This window comes from Phascolarctos cinereus, unplaced genomic scaffold (assembly GCF_003287225.1).
Source record: "Phascolarctos cinereus isolate Bilbo 61053 unplaced genomic scaffold, phaCin_HiC Scaffold_726;HRSCAF=1367, whole genome shotgun sequence".
Lineage (NCBI taxonomy): Eukaryota > Metazoa > Chordata > Mammalia > Diprotodontia > Phascolarctidae > Phascolarctos > Phascolarctos cinereus.
The window spans coordinates 366,086,228-366,092,227 of NW_027556098.1; the positions used below are offsets into that span (position 1 = coordinate 366,086,228).

At 45.8% G+C, this 6,000-nt stretch overlaps 1 protein-coding gene across 5 annotated transcripts in view; it reads right to left on the minus strand.

The window, feature by feature from the left end:
* The window catches only part of HIVEP3 (HIVEP zinc finger 3), a 678,266-nt gene extending 672,486 nt beyond the window's left edge, over nt 1–5,780 (minus strand). For all 5 annotated transcript variants that reach the window (XM_020983441.2, XM_078145504.1, XM_020983443.2 and 2 more), the window contains exon 1: nt 5,609–5,780. The gene's annotated coding sequence lies outside the window, so the exon portion shown is untranslated. The remainder of the gene's footprint in view (nt 1–5,608) is intronic.
* Nucleotides 5,781–6,000: the final 220 nt, after the last annotated feature.

The following is a 6,000-nucleotide window of genomic DNA, read 5'->3' on the forward strand; positions in this document are numbered from 1 at the left end:
TTCACGAACTTAATGTAATACAATTTTGCAGTAAGAAATTACAGAGGAGATGATTTCAGAGAAACCTGAGAAGACTTGTATGAATTGATATAGAGTAAAGTAAACAGAACCAGGAGAACAATTTATACAATGACAACAATATTGCAAAAAAAAAAATTTACTTTGAAAGACTGAGAACTCTGATCAATACAATGACCAATCATGAGTTCCTTGGACTCATGATAACACATACTATCTACCTCCTGTCAGAGAAGTGATGCACTCGAGAGTGAAAATTGAGACATATTTCTTTTTCACATGGTCAGTATAGAAATTTGTTTTGCATGGCTGTACATATTTGTTACAGGGGCTTTGTTTTTCTTTCTTTTTCAATTGGGAAGGAGGGGATAGAAGGCAGTTTTTGGTAAATGAAAAACATAAAAATTAATCTTAAAAGACAAAAAAGTAAGATATCCTGCTATAAAAATAAATGTTTCCCTTGTCCTCAAGGAGATTAGACTCTAACAGGGAAGATATAAAGAACAACAATACAAAATAAACCATAAGGAGAGGAATAATATACCTTTTAAACTCTCTGGGCCTAAGTTTTCTCAACTGTAAAATGGGGTAAGGAGGGAGTACAAAGAGGATCTCTAAGGTACTTTCTAGCTCTAAATATTATGATACTAAACTATATCAGATTGCTCACCATCTCTCAGGGAGGGGAGGGAGAAAGGAGGGAGGGAGGGAAGGATAGAATTTGGAACTCAAAACTTTTTTATTAATTTATTTTGATTTATCAACAATCACTTCCATAAGCTTTTGAGTTTTAAATTTTTCTGCCCCTCCCTCCCCAAGATGGAGTGCAATCTGATATAGGCTACACATATAAATTCCTGTTAAACATATTTTCACATTAATGATGTTGCAAGGAAGAATTAGAACCAATAGCAAGAACCACCAGAAAGAGAAAACAAAACAGAAGGAAAAAATAGCTAGTAACATGCTTCAATCTGCATTCAAATGCCATAGTTCTTTCTTTGGATACGGATAGCATTTTCCATCATGAGACCTTCGGAAATGTCTTAGATCCTTGCATTGCTGAGACAGGCTAAGTCTATCAACGTTAGTCATCGCACAATGCAGTTGTAACTGTGCTCAGTGTTCTCCTGGTTCTGCTCACTTTACTCAGCATCAGTCCATACAAGTCTTTCCAGGTTTTTCTGAAGTCTGCCTGCTCATCATTTCTTATAGTACAATAGTATTCCACAACATCCATATACCACAACTTGTTCAGCCATTCCCCAATTGATAAGCATTCCCTCAATTTCCAATTCTTTGCCACCACAAAAAGAGCTGCTATAAATATTTTGGTACAGGTGGGTCCTTTCCCCATTTTTATGATCTCTTTGGCATAGCACAGTTTCAAATTGCTCTCCAAAATGGTTGTATCAGTTCACAACTCCAACAACAATGCATTAGTGGAACTCAAAACTTTTACAAAGATGTTTAAAAATTGTTTTAACTGTAATTGGGGGAAATATATATATATCCCAAAAAAAGCATTAAAATAAAGTCATTTATGCTAATTAATAAGTAAATATTATGATACTAAATTGAGGCCCAGAAAGAGTAACTGGTGCAGGGGCATATTGTTCATGGCAAAGACAGGATGAAAACCTAAGTTTCTTGATTTAGCCTAGCCTGAAGTTCTTTCCATTTCTCCATAGTACCTACATAGTTTATTTGGTGTATAGCAGGTATATAATGGGGCACTAGGTGATGCAGTGCATAGATAGCCAGGCCTGGAGTCAGGAAGGCTCATCTTCAAATGAGTTCAAATCTGAGTTCAACTCAAACTGATTTCAAATCTGGCCTCAGACACTTACTAGCTGTATGACCCTGGACAAGTCACTTAACCCTGTTTACCTCAGTTTCCTTATCTTCAAAATAAGCTAGAGAAAGAAATGGCAAACCACTTTTTTTGCCAAGAAAACCCCAAATGGGGTCAGACACAACTGAAAAATGACTCAGCAAAAGTAAATAATAAATATTTGGTAAAACAACTTGTCCATACTTCCAGTACATACCCTAAACTACAACAAACACTATTGTTTGCTGCAGCTAGATGTCACATTAGATAAAGCAGTCAGGAAGACCTGAGTTCAAATCCATCCTCAGATATTCCCTAGTTGTGTGACCCTGGGCAGGTCACTTAACCTCTGTTCACCTGTTTCCTCATCTGCAAAATGGAGATAATAATAGTACCCACCACCCAGAGGTGTTATGCGGATCAAATGAAATATTTGTAAAGAGATTAGCACAGTGCCTGGCACATAGTAAGCATTATATAAATACCAGTTATTGTTGTTATTGTTTTTGTAAAAAGTTTTAACTTGGATCTATGTAGCTTCGATATCTGTCCATGAGGAAGTCCAAGAGTGGAATGGGCTGGGCCTAGAAATGGTGAGCTCCCCATTACCAAAAGTCTTCCCAGTGAAAAGCCAGATGTTCATTTGTTTGGAATGATGTACAGGGAATTCCTGCTGTGGTACTGGTTGAAGGAGAATTCCTTGGAGGGTTCTTCCAAATCTGAAATTATTAGTCTAAAAAAACCTCTTTTTAGGTATTAATACATTAAAATATTTGGGTGGTACAGTCATAGTAGGAGCTTGGAGGGAGGGCTGAGAGAGACCTTAAAATTCCTGTCCAGCCTCCATGGTTTTAAAGACAAACAAATTGAGGCCTGGAGAGGCTGACTTGGCCAAGCAGCAGAACCAGACTGTGAACTTGGGTCCTTCCCACCAAATCCAGAACTACCACCACAATGACAAGTAGAAAATATATGATGGCTCCAATGTGACCTCAGAGATCAAAAGCATGATCGCATCTATCAAATAACATAACTTTTTTTCAATTAAAAAAAAAACCTTAACAGCCTTCAGCAATAATTATCCAAGTAAAGTGGGCTACAAATCTGAATTGTTTCTGCAATAATAATACTTCCAGTAAATTGCTGCTCAGAGTACTGATATGGCAGACCAGGCTATGTAATAGAAGGATTATTATAGAAACACTTAAAATGAATTAGAGATTATTAAAGATTTATCATTATGACCCAGCCTGATTGCAAGAGATCTTGAGTTGGATTGCTTAATGGACAGATAAAAGTGCTAATTAAGCCCCCTTTTAGAGGACATCCTTAGGCAGCTCTATAAACCACAGGTTGCATGAGTTCTACAGACTAAATGATGATCCAATAATGCCAGTCCAGTTACAGAACTACTGCAGAACTACAAAATCCAAGAGCAGCAAAAGTCTCCTTTAGAAGAGGAATATACCTGGCAACCCAGTCGGATGTCTCAACTCTTCCTTGGGTTCCTCAAGTTTCCTTATTTTCCTTCTTCAGTCTTTATTTTTCTTATTTCTAATTCCTTTGCCTGAGATAATACAAGGAACCCATCGAAAATTTCATCATCAAGCCTCCAAAAAAAAGTACAATAAAAGGGGGAAGGGGAAAAAAGGAAGAAAAAGACTTTACTATTAAAGCCTTTTCAAGCAATCAGAGGACTGAACAGCCCTCTTCCTAGTCAATCAGTCCACACATATTTATTAAGTACCTAATTACTATGTGCCAGGCACGGTGTTAAGTAGTAACTGGAGGTAGAAAGAAAGCAAAAGACAGTCCCTGCTCTCAACGAGCTCACAGTCTAATGGGAGAGACAGCCTTTAAACTATGTGCAAACAAGCTTATATACAACTGGGAGATCATTAACAGAGGGAAGGCACTAGAATTAAGAGGGAATAGAAAAGGCTTACAGGTGAAGCCGGGACTTGAAGTAAGCCAGGGAAGACAAGAGGTTACGAAGAGGAGAAAGAGCATTCCACGGGTAGGGGACCATCAGCGAAAATGACCTAGAATAACTCCATTGGCCAAAAGGATCTGCCACTTCAGAGACAGCTTATGCTTTTCCAGGATTTCTTCAAGACCTAGCTAGGAGTCTAAGCCATGCACCTCGCTATCTATTTACTGTGCTTCTCTGCCTGGTTAATTAATCAAGGATTGCAAAGCACCTTACAAATATAAAGAGCCTTGTAAATGCTGTGATAAATTCTTTTGCCTGCTCTAAATGTCAGCGTTAAATTAAGAAAGGGCGGGGGGGGGAGGGGAGGAGTGGAGGACAGATCTCTACCTGACTTCCGATACCATTATAATTCAGTGGTAACCTTAAGACAACGCATCCTGATATACACCTGCAGCTGGGTCCCTAGAAAGGAAACCTAGAACGGGAAAATCAATGAAGTGAAAGGGAACCACGCTGAGGTCGCAAGGAGCCAGGCCCCCTGCTACCTGCATCCTTTCACTGACGACAAATCAAAGCTATAAAGTAAAACTTTCCACCCAGTCGCAGGCTGGGCTACGTCTTTGCCTCTGCGGCCCACTTCCCTAGTCGAGGAACCTGGGAAGCTCTTGGACAGGTGCAGTGATTTGGGGGGAAGCACTCTCCCCAATTCCGGCGATTATATAACCACAGACATTCCAGCGCCGGGGAGGAGCCGAACGACAAGGGCCTCCCAGGGCTAGGATGCAGCCCCCCTCCTCCCTGCCCCCACAGGTAGAGGACAAATCCTCTCACCCCGGGTGGGGGGAGGGAAGTGTGTATTGTGGGGGGGGGTGTACTCAGGACACATAGTGAGGAGCAGAGTCCCCAAGCCACAAGCTCTCAAGTGACGTGACTTAAAGAGAGACAGACCATCCTCCCGGTCTGGGGAGAACATTGGGGGGGGAGGGACCAGGAGCCCTCCAGGGTAGTAAGGAAGAGAAGAAGGGGGTTGGAGAGAGGGTAGCAGTGGGAGGAGGGAGGTGTCTGGGGAGGGGGAGGGGAGGAGGACAGGTTGACAGCAATAGCTGGGGAGACAGAGGGAGTAAAATGGGGGGAGGAAATGGGGGGCAATGATGGAGGGAGGAAGGACAGAACCCTAAAGGGAGGGAGGACTAGAGCCTTAAGGTTGAGATGGCAATAGGGTCTGGGGCATACTCTGAGGAGGGGAGGAGGGGGAAAAGAGGCTCCAAGGGGTTTGGGGGGGCAGCAATTGAGGACAGAGCCCAAAGTGGGGAGCAACAATAAGGGGAAGGTAGTCATCAGTGAGAGTTGGGGGCAGCAATGAGCTGGGGGCAGAAATAAAGAGTAAAGGAGGTAGCCGCAGTGGAGGTTGGGGGGTTGGTGGCATATGGGGGTACACAGCATAAGGCAGAGAGAGAAGACGGCCACCAATGAGGGCGGAGGACAGAAATAGGGGTTTGGGACAGCTGGGGTTCAAACAGCAAAAGGGGGAGGAGGGAAGGTGGCCACCAATGGGGGAGGGGCAGGAAGAGTGTCTTGGGGATGGATGGGGGGCAGGTGACAAAATGGGGAGGGGGCAGCAATGAGGGGAAAGAGAGGCAGGGACAGCAGCCGCGGTATCGTGCCGGGGCAGGGTCCCTGGGGTGACCGGATCGGGCAGCGCAGCAAGGCAGGCTGGCAAGACAAGCGGGCACGGGACCGGCCCCCGTGGGACTGGTCAGGGGAGACAGCTGGCAGCCCGCGCCCCAAGGGCAGGGACGCTGCGGCCGCCCGGCCGGCCTTACCTGGGCGCGGAAACAGCAGGCTGTCTGCATGCCCGAGGCTGGGGACGGGCAGCGGGCGGGAGGCCGGGCGGACTGGCGGGCTGGCAGCCACCGGGGCCACTGGCACCGCCAGCATGTGAGTGAGCAAGCGAGGAGGAGCCGCGGCGGCGGCGGCAGCGGCGGTGGCGGCAGCCAGCGCGAGACTGACACCTCCCCCGCCCCGGACCCCGCCCCCAGGCCCGTCGGCCCCGCCCCCGTCCCGCCCCTCCTCCTACTCTCCCCCTGGGGCCGAGCCCGGGAGCCGGCGGGGACAACGCGAGACGCAGAGCTGGCCCCGCCCGCGCGCCGCGGGGCTCCTCCTCCGCCCCTTCACCGGGGTCAAGTTGGGTCCACGGCCTGGAGGTGGGGCTTCC